The sequence below is a fragment of the Lissotriton vulgaris genome, chromosome 3_1, assembly GCF_964263255.1.
Source record: "Lissotriton vulgaris chromosome 3_1, aLisVul1.2, whole genome shotgun sequence".
Classification (NCBI taxonomy): Eukaryota; Metazoa; Chordata; class Amphibia; order Caudata; family Salamandridae; genus Lissotriton; species Lissotriton vulgaris.
This window is the reverse complement of record NC_141689.1, coordinates 1,037,933,800-1,037,950,192: the sequence shown is the minus strand read 5'-3', so window position 1 is coordinate 1,037,950,192 and position 16,393 is coordinate 1,037,933,800. Positions and strand designations below refer to the sequence as shown.

Here is a 16,393-nt window from a genome sequence, read left to right as displayed (position 1 = left end):
AAATCATAGAAACAGGCACAGTGTTTTTAATAGCTGTGTTATCAGGTGGGCACCTGTCTATTCACAAGCCTGTTGACAAGCAAGTATCATATGCGAGCATAGGGAGAGACAGACGGAAGCGCCGCCACCGCCAAGAGTCACGCAGGGGACAAGAAACCTTACCTGAACTTGCCGCCACTGCCAAGAGTCGCAAAGGTACCGGACTCCGCGCCGCCGCGCCGGGAGGACTACAACTCCCGGCAGGCCTTGCGGCGGCGCGTCCAGAGTGACGGGAGACGCGCCAGAGAGCGCCAACGAGCAAGATAAAGGCAGCTGAACCCCGGCAGAGCGGGGGAGAGACAGACGGAAGCGCCGCCACCGCCAAGAGTCACGCAGGGGACAAGAAAACTTACCTGAACTTGCCGCCACCGCCAAGAGTCGCAAAGGTACCGGACTCCGCGCCGCCGCTCCGGGAGGACTACAACTCCCGGCAGGCCTCGCGGCGGCGCGTCCAGAGTGACGGGAGACGCGCCAGAGAGCGCCAACGAGCAAGATAAAGGCAGCTGAACCCCGGCAGAGCGGGGGAGAGACAGACGGAAGCGCCGCCACCGCCAAGAGTCACGCAGGGGACAAGAAACCTTACCTGAACTTGCCGCCACCGCCAAGAGTCGCAAAGGTACCGGACTCCGCGCCGCCACTCCGGGAGGACTACAACTCCTGGCAGGCCTCGCGGCGGCGCGTCCAGAGTGACGGGAGACGCGCCAGAGAGCGCCAACGAGCAAGATAAAGGCAGCTGAACCCCCGCGTCGCGGGACGCGAGCGGGACGCCCGGGGCGAAGCCCGGGCAAAGGGCGGGCCCTCTACGGCCCTCACCGGCACGAGTAGGCCAGGCTAGGCCACCCCCCTAAAATACTTCATTGTGCACCAGGGATCTACTTTCATGACAGCCTATTGTGAGTAGGTGGTGTTTTTGACGCTGGTTGACCACCTCCTGAGCCCTAGTTATCCAGACGGGGGTCGTTAAGCAGGCTGTACAGCTATTATCGAATCGCCCAGGAGCCCGGGAAAAGGAGGGGGCCTACGTGGAAAAGCTAATAGCAGTCAAACACACCGACGAATCTGGAAAGGAGTCAGCTGGACATCTGCACAAGTTATTGAAGTAAGACTTTTGTTTTAACTTTGAGAATTATACTTTGTTACTTCATCAAGCTGTGGGTATAAGACTTTCACACACCTTTGTATAATTATGCGTAAAAGAAATCATCACATGGCATCCGAAACACCAAAGAACACCATGGAAAACTACCTTGTCCAAGTGGTTAGCAAAATAAACAGCGAACGCAGACAATCGTTAGGTCTGTCTCAATCACCTATTCTCCCTCCCATGAGCCCACCCACCTCCTCGCAAACTAATGAGTCTCTGTTATTAGACTCTAACAACGATCCCCATGCATTAGTTTCCCCAGTAGCTGTCAATATTGATGCCAGCACAGTGAATGTAGGGGACATTGAGCAACATGTGGATAATGACTCAGATGCACAGGTTGTCATTGAGGTTGAAGGAAATGATGAAAAAGAAGACGTGGAGGATGAACCACCGGCAAAACAGACCTCAAGGGCAGTCAGAGCCTGTCGCAGATTGCAAAGTAAACGTGGGGGGGCACGTTCTGGAAAAAATAAGGTCACATCACCGCCAAGTCAAAAAGTACCTGCCAGAATAATGAGGAAAACAATCTGAGGGACACATTGGACGAGGACTTAATGTCTAGAATAGCGGAGCTGTTAGAAATAAAAATTCAGACAATTATTAAGCCACTTATCAGTAAGATTGATAAACTTTCTGCAGAGATAAAGAAACTTGGAAGTACACAAAATGTTTTAGCAGATGCAATAGGCAATGCTTTAAGTAATGTCAATAAAGGTCGTGATTCCCCAAAGGAAGATAATGAATCTAGGGTAACATCAGATGCTACCCCACTAGGAGCAATTCCTTCAGAATGCCCACAAACTGGCCATATTACCAACGACTTGCCAACAGAAGCCCCAACTGCCCATTTAATTGATCCACCACATGTTATAGTGCCCTCTAGTTTTGAAGAAAATCCAATACAATTTGTAGTTGAAGCAGCACCGCTGGTGCTAGTGCTAGCCAATACACCAACCCTATCACCAGACCAAACTGAGTCAGCCTTGTCACTAAAAAGCAAGGCACTATACTGGCTGTCAAATAACATGCGAATAGCACAGGGGGGCGAACAGCGGCTGGCTGACAAAATCAAAATGGCAAGGAGGGTTGGATGGATAGGAAATAAGCAAAAAAAATGGAAGGGAGACTGTGTGATATTAAACTTCTCAACTCCAGCTGCTCTTCCCGATATTTTATCAAATATCCTTCCACCACAAAAAAGAATTAGTTCTATAATCCCTCTTACATTAGAATTTTTCTATAATGAGTCACAAAAGGCCAACAATCAAAAGCCCCGGAATCCAGCTTGGTCAGTGAGAGATAATGGTTGGGGTGGGGGACTATCAGCATTTGACACAAACTACGCTCCCAAAAACAGGGCAGGTCCATGGCTAGTAAACCAACATAATACTCCTCGCCACACTACCTCAGGGCAAAACTGGAACCAAATGGGCAGACGAGGGCTTGGTATATTAGCTAATAACTGTGGGCCCTTAGGTAATGTCATTTACAATGGAGGATGCCCGGGCATGCAGCAGAATGTATTGTATCCTAATACCCCAGCACCCACAGGCAATGTTGACTATAATGGAGGATGGCTGGGTTCTCACCAGAATCCACCCTTTTCTATTACCCCTGCACCTAGATGGAATGCCCCTGTAAATGGTTGGGGCTTCGGGGCCCCATCCTACAACTGGGGAGTCAGCACCTCAAATAGTTTTGAAGCTTTAGCTGGCTTAGCTGATTGCGACTGACTTGATGGAGGGGCCTCGACAATGTCATGCAGTACAAATCACATATATCCTAGGTTGCATCCTGAAGCCGAATCAAAGCAGATTGCACCTGTTAAAATTTCGCAACAGCCATTGCATTTTGCTGATATAATGGCACAACAACCGCATTTAGATACAACTGGGGATAAAAATTATCTGCTGGAACATTGCGGGTCTGAAAAAAAATCTCTCAGATCCGTCCTGGCATGATTATCTGGCTAGTGGGGATTTAATTATGTTCCAGGAGACCTGGGGGCTTGAAAACTACTTTAAGGTTGACTATAGATCTTTTTTCATACCCGCAGTAAATACAAATGGGGGAGACCCTCTGGCGGACTAACAATTTGGGTGAAAATCACAGGAGGCTTGTCCTTTAAGCAAATTGATACAAATAATCCCGACCTCTTATTACTTGAGCTAAAAAATACTAAGGGTTGTAGCATTTACGTGATCAATATCTATAGTAGACCACATCGATCATGTAAAGAATCAACAGTTGTAACCCACCTGAGTAATCTTGTGGCGGGGTTTGATCAAAATGCACAAATGATTATAGGTGGTGATTTTAATAGAGGTTTTGAACCCATAATAGGTCTAGAAGACATCTATAAGGACGAGGACAGTGCCAACAATATTCCCTTAGTAGATACGAACTACAAAGCACCTTGCACAGTGAGCGCCTTACAACTATTGAACTTGACATTAGAATCAGGCCTACGTGCATGTAATGGGCGGTTGCCATCAGACTGCCCCAGTAGACCAACATTCACCAGAGGGACACACTCCAGCCACCTAGATTATCTATTAGTTTCCCTGAACTTGTGGCCCATGACCATCGACCTAATGGTGGATGATCGCACAGAAAGCGACCACTATCCTCTGATTTTATCTGTCCAAACTCAGATTTTTAAAACCCTTGACAAAAGTGCTAATAGCACAGTGTCCTTGCCACAGGATCCCCTAGTGGCAAATAACCGTAGATCCCTGAAGTGGCCAGTGGTATTAGACAACTCAAAAATCATTAGTCAAATCTATAATGTATTTGTGAGGCATATGTCTTTTCTCTTAGGTAACAGTACTGAAATCCAAAACCCTAGTTTGATAGAATCCCATGAACATTTAATCAACCAACTTGGCGGGATCCTGACCAGGGCGGTAAAGAGATCACATAACGCCCAAAAGAGTAAACAAACTGGGATCACCTGGTATAACCAGGATTGCCGGAAAGCCAAGACAGACCTAATTACAGCGGTCAGGGGGGGTTCAGTGGATACTGTGAGAACTAAGAGAGCCCAGTATAAAAGTACTTTATTAAAGGCCAAGAAAGAGTGGGACGAAAGGGTTTGGTCCGATTTGCTGGACGCATGTAAGTGCAAAGATCAGACCTCCTTCTGGAGCCTCATTGCTAGAGGCACCAGGGGGGCGACAGAATGCAAAGATAAATTTCTAGAGGAGAAAACATGGGTCGAGCATTTTACTTTGTTATATTCCTGTGAAAGTTCAGGTGAGAGTGGAGGTTGGGATAGTTTGCAGGCTCCCTTGGCCGCGCATGACGTTCCCCTCGTTTTTTCTCTAACAGAAACAATTTTAGCAATCAAGGCAGTTAAGCCAGGGAAAGCGCCAGGCCCTGACAGAATACCAGGCGATCTTTGGAAACATGAAAATTACATTTGGGCTCCTTATATCAATTTATTATCAATGATATTGCCCGAGGAGCTCCTATTCCGGAAACCTGGAAGGGGGCAGAGATTGTAACTCTGTTCAAGAAGGGTGATAGGTCAAATCCTTCGCACTATCGGCCTATCAGCCTAATTGACGTGTTACAAAAAAATTTTGCACGACAGGTACTTGGTCGGCTCACCTCTTGGATTGAAGAGCACTCTATCTACACAAAATACCAGGCAGGTTTTAGATGCAAGATAAGCACTGTAGACCAGGTTTTTAGATTTTTATGTTTAGTCTGGAAATATAGGATTATAAGGAGTTCCCATATATACGTGGCCTTTGTTGATTTGAAGGCAGCTTTTGATATGGTTCCAAGGGCAGCCCTATGGAAGACATTAAACAGAATGGGTGTCCCTGGAAACATCCTTCAAATTTTAATCAGACTCCACGAGAATAATTACGCACGAGTCAGATGGGGACCGAATGGAGAAGTCAGTGAGAAAATAAAAATAGCAAAAGGGGTAAGGCAAGGGTGCGTAATGGCACCCACCTTATTCTCTTTATACGTCAATGACATCCCCGATACTCTTTTGGACTGCGAGCATGACTCTCCCAAATTGAGCGGGCAAGCCGTTCCGGCATTATTGTTTGCAGACGACATAATCTTAATCTCTTAGACACCTAGGGGGCTCCAAAACCTTTTAAATACATTTAGTCTGTATTGCCATGACAAGGAATTAGAAGTTAACTCCTCTAAAACAAAAGTTATGACAATCAACCCCCCTGAAGGTTTTAATAAGGTTTTTAAGATAAACAATGAACCTATTGAAGAAGTCCCCAATTTTAAATACCTGGGTATTATTTTAGACAATGATGTTACATGGAAAACACAACTGGAGAACTCAAAACTAAGGCTGACTCAAAACCAGGGCCCGATCTTAAAGAAGCACAAGAATAGCCACTTCAAAGCAGTCTCACCAGCTATTGAATTATTTAAATATAAAGTGCAATCATCTTCACTTTATGGTGCGGACCTTTGGGTCTATGCTTTAAAGGATACTTTCCGAGTGAGGGAAAACTCCTTCATTAGGCAACTTTTAGGGATACCTGGGTCAACACCACTGACACCCGTACTATGGGACCTTAACTTCAGACGTACTGACGACTATGCTTCTCTTCGTCCGCTGCTCTATTGGGTCCGCTTATGGTCCACTGAAGAGCTGGCTGATTATAGAGAAGCATTGAAAGAGATATTGGCTATAAAGAACACCACACACTTGCCATGGCTAGAGTACGTCAAAAAATGGTTTGAAAAACTAGGGTTAAGTGACTTTTGGTTTGACCCTGATTCTCTTACAAACAGCTCAAAAAAGATCCTGAAGCAAAGGTACTGGGACTATATTAGAGATTCAGTGCTTTCGAATCCCAGAACAGGGACTCTAACTTCGAAATTTTTTGAAACCAAAATGAATATGCAACTAGAGCCCCTCATTGATGAAATTCACCCTCCATTGGCTAAAAGCCTATATTTAAAGTTCCGGTATAGTATCTTGCAATTAAAAGAAAGAATAACTAGATGGAACTGTAATAAGGGGTTGACCGGGGCTGCTGGCTCTGACATATGTGAGTTCTGTGAGATGGGGATGAAAGAGGATGAGTCTCATGTTTTATTCATATGCCCAGCATACCTTAAAGCTAGGAAAAAATGGCTTAAGCCAATCTGTAATAGGTTAGGCCTTAGACAAGTTAAGGTTGGTCTCAGAATATTCAAAGGAGACACTGCGCAACCGATTGTGTTCAGCCTAAGTCGTTTTCTCCTATGTGTAGCCTTGATCAGGAGGAAGAAAAATCAAAAAATCTAATGTAATAGGCCATTTTACCATGTTATTGACTCATTTTTTAGTCGCTATAGTGCTGCCTGCTTTACCGCTATGGTATACCATTTTTTAACAAAAACAGACATTTAATTTATTATTTTATTACTATGTATATTTATTTAGTGTTCTCTATAGAAGAGGGACCGATCAAGATCTAGCCAACCCCAATGTAGATGTTTTGGGAAATGTATAGAACTTTACGTATTTTGTGCAAATGAGATGTGATGATATTCTTACCCACCGCTGTTTTTTACTATGTACTGTAACATGATGTATTATGATTTTAATGTATTGTATCTTACAAGGTTTTTTAAACCGAATAAAGATTGAAATGATATGCGAGCTCCAGATTCCACATGTAGGCAATGGAATCTGGACTTTTGAACTTATAAATTCTAAAGCAAAGCTCTCTTGTAGATTTTGATTTGTGTTTTTTAGAATTACTTGCCTATTTAGTGCCTGACGTGCCCACAGAAATGTGTGTTCATGTCCATATGTGTTTGTTTGTGTAGTTGTGTATGTGTGTGAGAAACAGAGAAAAGAGAGAGAAAGAAAGGGAGAGAGAGATGGAACCGCATTCGTTTTCACAAGACACACAATTATTGATGGACGGAATGCAGAAAAAAATCAAAGCAATCACCCCAGTCAAGGGCTCTGGGTTAAATCCATCAAGCTTTTGCTCACCATGCCACCCCAGTTTAGACCTGTCCAGTCATTTTCACCTCATGGACTAGATCAGCAAAGTGCACAGGAAATAGGTGGTGCAAGCTCCTTTTTTTGCACCCGTTGGCCCTTCTGTTTTGCAGCAGATGCTGCCAAGGCATGTGCAGGTCCTTTTTTAACAAGGTTTGTACTTACACCCATTTCACCCCCTCAGTGTGTCGAGATGCATTAAACCACTTGTTAGGTTTGGCCCCATACAAATGAGGGACCACTTTTTTTTTAACAACTCTTTTTATTGACAGATCGCACAAAAGACGCAGCACTCCGTAACCTAGAGGAACTGCAACAAGCATACCTTGTCATAAGCAGCGATCCATATAATATCTTAAGACATAACCCCTAGCCCCCCGCCCACCAACCCCACATCTTTGGCCCACACCCCCCCAAACCGGGCCCACCCCCGGCACAATGTCGCTTTGTTCCTGTTGAAAGGGTTGCATACATATAACAGTGTGTATTATATCGCCCCCATGTCACCATCACATCCGCCCCTCTGCGTCTCTTGACAGTGCTGGCGGTTCCAGCCATAGACCCCTGTAGTCCACCCATAGTTTCCATATTTTGTAATGTTTCCTAGGGCAGCCACTGGCTTCAAAAACTGGCCGCTCCAACCCCATACAAAAATCAAGGCCCTTTTTCCATACCACCACCTTGGGAGCCCGGGGGTCTTTCCAAGCCTGAGCCACATCCCTCTTTGCAAATGTAAGACCCGGCAAGAGTAAATGTCTCTTATATATATTACCACCTACTCCTTCGAGGATGTGAAGAAGCCCTATTTTGGGGGTACGAGGGAGGTCCCAGTCCAGCACTTCAGATAAGCAGTGCCACACCCCTGTCCAAAATCCAGCCAAACCACCACAGCTCCACACCGTATGTAGGAAAGTGCCCACCTCATGACCACATCTCAAGCATTCAGGGGATTCAATCAGACCAGCCCGCCACAATCTCTCCCTGGTGTAGTAAGCCCTATGTAGGTACTTGAACTGGATAAAGCACAGGCGCATGGCAATAGCCGCTCCTCTAGGGGCCTCAAGGGCTTCTCGCCAATCTTCTTCCTCTAATTCCCCCACATCCCTTTCCCAGGAGTCCCGCAGAGTCTGTAGAGAGGAGGAGCAATGTGTGACCAGTGTTTGGTAGATGCGGGATATTTTCTTCTCCTCTAGGTCCCCCATGAACACCTTCGCCTCTATCGGACTAAACTCAGGCAAGGAGTCCAGTCCCTCCAAGGTGGGTGTAAGGGCATGGCGGAGTTGCAAGTACCTAAAGAACTGCGTTTGGGGCATGCAAAATTCTTCACTGAGCTCCTGAAAAGATTTAAGTGATGTGCCCTTCAGGACGTGTTCTAGTGTGGAGATTCCTATAGAATCCTAGCCTCGGAAGCCGCGCAGTGACACCAGCGCCGGCAGTCGCCCATTTTGCCAGAGCAGGGTCTCCTCCGTAAGCCTACCCCACCATCCCATGCGACGTAGCGCCTGTCGCCAAATCTGAAAGACCACCTGGGTAACCCTGGGCAGCACCTTCCTCAACCGTGGCGAGTATAAGATAGTATGTAGTGTATCAGGTTCCATTAGGTGTCTCTCAAGGGCATATGCTGGGTCCCCCCTACCTCCATACCACCATTCATTCAGGATTAGGAGGTGGGACGCCTGATAGTAGGACAGAATATCCGGTGTTGTCAGCCCTCCGCAGTACGTGGGCAGAAATCAGGTGCGCAAGGCCACTCGCACCACCCCCCCTGCCCACAGGAACTGACCCAGAGCCGAATTTACCTGCCGAAACCATTGCGGCGAGATCGAATATGGGTGGTTCTGTAGCTGGTACAGTAGGCGTGGAAGGGCAACCATCTTGAAGATTGCCGACCTGCTGTAGAGGTTGAGGGGCATACGAGACCAAGATTTCATCTCTGTCTGAACCCGGTCCCAGACTGGCACTATGTTGCATTCCCAAGAAATAGCAGGCAAAACCATCAAAAACAACCGCAAATACTTGAGGCCCCCAGTTGCTACCTTCAGTGTCGATGCCCATGATCCAATCCCTACGCGATCACCTAGCACCCAAAGAGTGGATTTACGCGGGTTCAGGTGCAATCCCGACACATCGCCGAATATTCTCATGATCTCCAAGACTCTAGGCCCTGACCTATTCACATCCGTAAGGAAAAACAGGATGTCATCTGCATACAATGCGATTCTGTCCGACAGTCCTGCATCCCATTCAAAGCCCCGTAATTGTGCGTCTATCCGGACCCATGCAGCCACCTGCTCCATAGCAAGAGCGAACAGGTACGGCGAGAGAGGGGGCAGCCCTGTCGGGTGCCTCGCCCTATGGAGAAGGCCACAGACATGGCACCTGCCACCCTCACTGAGGCCGTCAAATCTGTATACAACAGCTTCGGGTATGACATAAAGTGCGGCCCAAAGTTAAGACGTGAGAGGCGTGCAAAGAGGTAGACCCAACTCAGGGAGTCAAAGGCTCTGTCAATGTCAGCTAGAAAGAGCGCCGCCTGGACCCCAGTACTCCCAATCGCCGCCACTGCTACATGTGCGTGTCTGATGTTATGTCTCGTCGCCCTATGGGGCATAAACCCGGCCTGGTCCGGGTGGATCCACTCCGTGATATAGGGGAGGATCCGGTTCGCAAGTGCCTTGGCCAGTATCTTGGCCTCAATGTTTAGAAGGGAGATCGGTCGATATGATTCGTGCCTATCTGGGGGTCGTCCGGGTTTGCAGAACACAACAATTTCAGCGTGTCTCCAGTCTGCCGGCAGGAGTCCGTGCTCTCTCGCCGCCTCCAAGGCTTTCTTATAGTGTGACCCTAATTGGAGATGGTATTTCTTGAATAACTCACTCAGAAACCCATTGGGCTCGGAGGCCTTACCAGTGTTAAGCTCCCCCTGGGCCGTGCCCAGTTCCTCGGCCGACAGCGGAATCTCGAGGCATTCTCGCACGTCCTCTGGGAGTGCGCATGGTGGGAGGTCTGCAATAAAGCCATCAATGTCCGGCGCAGAGAGATACTCCTGCGGAGCATATTGGGCCGCGTAATACTGGGTGAAGCTGTCCGCCAGTTCCTTTGGGGCTGAGATCTAGGCCCCAGCGCCATCCCTGAGGCCCGGAAACACCTGCGCTTGAAACGTGTTTTGGTAGAGTCTATGTAACATTGCACTCGATTTGTTGCCCCATTGATAAATTCTGCTCCGTGTCGCCAGCCATACTTGCCGAGCCTCATCGAGCAGCAGGGACGCATAATTATGCTGTGCCAGGAGTAACTGTCCTGAGCAACTCCGCACTGAGTCTCCAGCAATTCCACCGCCGCTGCGGCCTTCACCAACTCCTCCTTTCGTTTCCGACGAGCCGCCGTGCACCAGGCGATGTCCACTCCGCGGAGCGTGGGCTTTAGGGCTTCCCATAGCATCCCCACATCTGTCACTAAGCCTATATTATCCTCCCAGTAATGAGCTATGGCCTCTCCCATATGATTCTGATAATCTTCCTGTTGCAGGTTCCAAGCTGAGAGGCACCACCGAAACGGCTGTCTCCCCTATCTAAAGTAATATCCGCCGTGACTGGAGAGTGATCGAATAGCCCCCGTGGTAAGATAGACGCCGAGTCAACCCTCCCTATTGCTGTGTTGGGGACAAAAATGTAGTCAAGTCTAGAAAATGATTTATGTTTCGTTGAAACATATGGATACTCCCGACTATGTGTATGTAGATAACGCCACGTGTCTACCCATCCCATTCCCTGCACCATATTTCCCAGTTTGGTGGGTGTGTCTGCAGCTTGCCCACCCCCGGGTCTACAACGGTCCAGTCGGCATTGCATAACATCATTCCAATCGGCCCCTATCACGGCCAGTCCCTCAGGAATCTCTGCCCACACTGTATACAACTTCTCAACTAATGACCACTGTAAAGGGGGCGGGGCGTACACACTTCAAACCACTAGCGATTCCGCACCAATCATCCCTTTAATAAACACATACCGGCCCTGCGGATCAATCCACTGTTTCGAGTGAACATAGGACAATCTACGATGGACCAAAATGGCCACGCCTCGAGACCCCCTCACAAACCCAGCATGGTAAACCTGGTCATAGCCGTATCTCTTCAGGCTAAGCGTTTTGTTGCCCAACAGATGCGTCTCCTGTAGCAAGAGAATGTCCACTCTCTCCCTTTTCCCCAACCTCAGAACTGCGCCTCTCAAAGGGCCCGATGTAGGTAATTCCGATTTACCTACTCTTAAATACCGAATCATACCGATTCGGTATTTAAGAGTAGGTAAATTGGAAGTAGGCAGATGTAGGTAATTTTTATTTTCCAATTACCGATTCTGTAAGATTCGGTATTTACCGAATTGGTAAATACTGAATCAGTATTTCCCATTGATTCCTATGGGCCTTGAAGGCCATAAGAATCAATGGAAAATACCGAATCGGTATTTACCGATTCGGTAAATACCGAATCCTGGCAGGGGGAACGGGGTGTCACTTTGACACCCTGTAGCACCCCAATTGCAGGCTTGTGTGCCATGTGGCACACATACAAGCCCTAAGGGCATGTCTGTGTGTCACATGGCATAGGTGTACATGCACAGATGTGCATGTACACTGGAATTCGGTATTTTACCACCCAATAGGATTGGGTGGTAAATTAAGAATTCCTAAGGGCCTGTGGCACTGCAAACTGTGCCACCTACATCTGGAATTACCGATTCGGTAAATATACCGAGTCGGTATTTTACGGAATCTGTTAATTTACAGAATCAGTAAATTTACAGATTCGGTAAAATTCGGGCCCCCTACATCTCAAAAACCAATTACCGGTCGGTAACGGCCGAAATCGGCCGTTACCGACCGGTAATTGGCGACCTACATCTGGCCCTTAATCTTATCTAGCATCCCCCGCACATTCCAGCTCAACAATCTCATGGAGGCCCTAGGTGTCCTCAGTCTGAGACCCTCAACCGCCATCTAATGGCAAGCACATCACTGGGCTCAGCAACGGGCATAGTGGGCATGTACACACCAAGAATAACAATTAAGACGACATTGTACAGTGCAACCCTCTCCCCCATCCCCCCCAACCCCCGTACCGCCCCCTACCCCCCAAACTCCAAGCTCCCCCCATACCTCAGCAACGTTGAAGTACCTGTGGTGGCATAGGTTATCGCCAACCCCTAACGGGAGGCCGGAGACCATCTATCCCAATGGATCCCCATGAACTACCCACCCAATCCCCAACCTACCCCCTTAAGAAATGAACTCCTCTGAACTCGGGGAATGCGTCCGCCCTCCATTCTGCAACCCCTCACCCATACACACATCCCATGTCAGCAAAACTATAGTCATCTAAACATCTCTGATGGTGATTCCCGAAGTCTTCGTCCATCTTCAGCTGGAAATCGCTTGGACTCTCAAGCCCCCCACGCGTATCTGTGTGCCAAAGCTTTAATCAGTACACCTCAAGCCCTCACGGATCCGGCTTCTGAGTGTCAGGGGCATCGGTCACCCCAGTCACCACCTCCTTGGAGGGAGAGCATCTCTGAGGTCGGGATCTCCAGTTGCTCCTACTCCGCGAGCGTCTGGGGGTCCATGGCGGCGCCGCCGTTGAGGATGAGTCAGAGTCTTGATCTGGCGGAGTGTGCACCCTGATTCGGACAGTCTCATCGGTCCAGGTGAAGACTTCCACCGGAGTGGTAAAAAACTGTGTACGGGACTGGAATACCACCCGCAGGCGGACTGGGTAAAGCAAGGCATACGGGATCGTAAGGTCTCTCAGGCATGCCTTGGCCGCTGTAAAGGATTGCTGTTGTGCTTCACCAGCTTGGTATAGTCCGGGAATATCAGGATTCTCTGATTGTCGCACATAAGTGGCTCCTTTGCTCGCGCTTGCCGCAGGATAGTGTCCCGGTCATGGTAATTGAGCAGCTTGGCTATCACCGTCTGGGGGAGAGCGCCAACAGGCGGCTTCTGGATAAGCGCTCTATGTGCCCATTCAATTACGAAGCAGCGTGAGAGGGATTCCGGCGGGAGCCATCCCTCCAGCCACTGGGCCTCCATGTTGCCCTTTTCGCAGCCTTCCGGAAAACCAATGAACCTCAAGTTGTTTCGCCGAGCCCGCCCTTCCGCGTCTTCCGCCCAGCACGCCAGGCCCTTCTGAATTCCTTCCGTGCTGGCCACCTTCTTCTTCAAGATCCCCACATCATCCTCCACTCCCGATATTCTGGTCTCAGCTTCTGTGATACGGGCCACGGCATTCCGCAGGTCTTGGCGTAATAGAGTGACGTCTGCCCCCATAGCCCCAATCTTTGCATCCAGCATGTCTCTAGATTGTGTAATTGCAGCCATGAGAGCTGCGTTGTCCGGCCCTGGCGCCTGGTGTCTTCCCGAGGCCCCTGCTCCCCAACTCGGTCCCGTGAACTTGTCGATGGGCCTTTGCTTTGAGGCTCCACCACCACTCCCGCCTCTGGTCATGTTTGATTGCGGCTGGGGTCCCCACTTTGGGTCCCGATGTGCATATCTCCTGGCTCTCGTTACCGTACCACTGGAGGAGGGCCGCTAGCAAAGGCTTCACTCGTTCTCCAAAGCCCAGGGGGGCCTGCCAGCCGCACCTCCAGTACTGCACTCAGTGTCTCACCGCCCTGTTGCGCCGCTCTTATCCTCGGCTGCAATCGCCCACGGTGCCACTCAGCTCCCCTCCCAACGTTATATATGCAGGCTTGGCTCCAACTCAAGGCCCACTCCGGGGGTCGTGCAGTAGATTATGTGTCCACAACAGTGTACGATCAGGGGCCTATTGCCGCGCCGCCACAGGCACCCCCGTGCCAACGTAGATTGCGGGACACAGAGGGCTAGTCAGCAGCTGATTCAGGCTCCAACCAGCGACCCACTGATGCAAATGTCCGCTCCTGCCGTCCGTTCTGCCCACCTATGATGCCATGCAGCACCCCTCTCTGCTTCACGTGAATGAACGGCTCCAATCCCTTGAACTCGAGACCACTACTCGAGGCCCACAGGCCTCACATCTGCCGCGGCATTCCAGGCCAGGTCCATTCCAACTACATGAATGCCCGGTGCAAGCCTCTTCTCTGTGGGCAGATCTTCCCCCCAGGCTTATGCAGCGGTCTGGCTCGACCGCAGAATGGGAGGCGCCCCCGACCCAATGCGGCAGCCACAGTGGTTTAGCATGGGGTCCCCAGCTGCGGCCCACAGCCCATCCTATGTAGTCTCACTCGCCCCCGAGTAATCAGGGGGGGGTTGCTTCAAGGCAGTCAGCGCCAGCAGCCACGGGTCCCACAACAGCCTCCGACGGGGGGGGTATATGCTCCTGCCATCTCCCTTTCCCACCGTGGTCCGATATGACCGCGGAGGTCCTGCTGATCACCCCACCACTCCCGCTGCTCCACCGGACCTCTACTCAGCGCTCCTCGGGTAGGCTCACCTTCGGGAGGGCTCCTCAGTGCCCCAGCCGCCCCGCGGGGAAGCTGCCTCCGCCTCCAGCAAGCAGGTCGCCAAAATCTAGGTTCCGGCTGCTCGGCGCCGCCCAGGCCGTATCACCTCCGTGTCCCCGGGTTGACCACCCATCGCCGCTTTCTGGAGCACTCTGGTGCCTCACGATGTCAGAGGGCAGTCTGCGCCGTCAGTGTACTTGCCGCTGGCACCGACTCCGCTGCAGCGCTGCCCGCCCACCTCTGCTGATCGGTTGCTGCCGCCGGGACCCGCGAAACTCGAGGTCCCTGGCGCCGCTCCGCCCCGGAACACGTTTCACTGCCTTCCACACCTCAGATCCAGCCAAATTTCACTCGGGGCCCGCCGGCCACCTTCCGCATCAGGACACCTCGTCGGGACACTTTTGGGCGAGGGAGAAGCAGGATAATTTCATGGATAGTGGAACGGCAGGACGGAGCTCTTCTAAGCTGCGTCCGCCATGTTGGCTACCTTGGCCACGCCCCCATGAGGGACCACTTTTGTCCAGGTTTTCCTGTCAAATTACTAAGCACTGACAAAGGCAAACTGGATCCCAGAAGATGTCTATGGGAAGTGGTGCAAAGCTAGCACACCTACCCAGGCACACTTTGGGAGGAGCCATGTGGAGTCTCAGGAGGGACCCAGTCATCCCCATAAAGAAAGATGAAGTTAAGTAATGTATCAACTTCAATATGCAGTCCGATATGCTTGCAGTACAAAACAACAGCATGGAAGTGCCACATATACTCAACTGTTGCACTCTCTTTGGCCTCTGAGAGTTCAGAACTTCACTGGAGAGGTCAACTTTTTAGCAAAATATACAAAGAGACAAAGCAATTGTAGACCTATTTTGTAATACACCACATTGTGATTAAGATGCAGTTTATGTATGTTATTATTATAGTACTTTTGATTTATTGGCATGATGCTTTATCATGTATTTCCCGTCATTGCTCCCTAAAACAGTCCATCATTTTTAGAGTGTTAGTCCTAAAATAATTATTCAGTGGTTTTAAAGTCTGTTTACTATTTGTTCTAATAAAAAAAGATATTGCAGTCTCTATGTCATGTATTGTGTTTGAAAAGAAGTTAAATATTTCACAAAATCACACATTAAAGTACAGCTATTTTATAGGTAGAAAACACTAAGTTAATTCAAGTCTAGAGAATAGCCAAATGCAATTAATTACTTTTGATTGTAATGCCCATTTCAAGTACAGAAAGTGGCTATGAAAATAGTTCACACCTCCCAGCCAGTCCCTAGAAATACATTTGGTGCACGCTCTAAATAGTATCAATCACTTTCGGTATTTTCTGCAGTGCAGAAAGACATACATTTATAAAAAATAAAACTATCTTGGATGTGAAATAGAGACAGGAATTTCTGATATTGTTAACGGGTGCACAACTATATTTATAATTCTATATATGACCCATCTTTATCCTATACACTTTCTTGCTGCTAGTGCTCAAGAAATCTTAGGCTACATCCTTATTTTCAATCTGTTTTGGCAACTCATGGTTCTACTTGGTGTATTTCAAGGAGTGAATATATTTCTCTTATCTGCTCCGGTTCTGTCTTATTGTTGATTGAGTCGTAGGGCCTGAGTCCGAGTTTGGCGGGAAGGGTTAGTGTGCCGCAAACTTAAGGGATAGCCTGTCTGCAATATTACAACTTCATTATATCCCATGGAGCTAATTAGGTGAACGGGATATCCTCATGTTTG

The 16,393-nt window shown here is 49.0% G+C and overlaps 1 protein-coding gene across 1 annotated transcript in view; it reads left to right on the top strand.

Annotated features, from left to right (window-relative positions):
* The window catches only part of LOC147727361 (maestro heat-like repeat-containing protein family member 1), a 192,077-nt gene that overhangs the window by 76,805 nt on the left and 98,879 nt on the right, over positions 1–16,393 (top strand). The window lies entirely within an intron of this gene.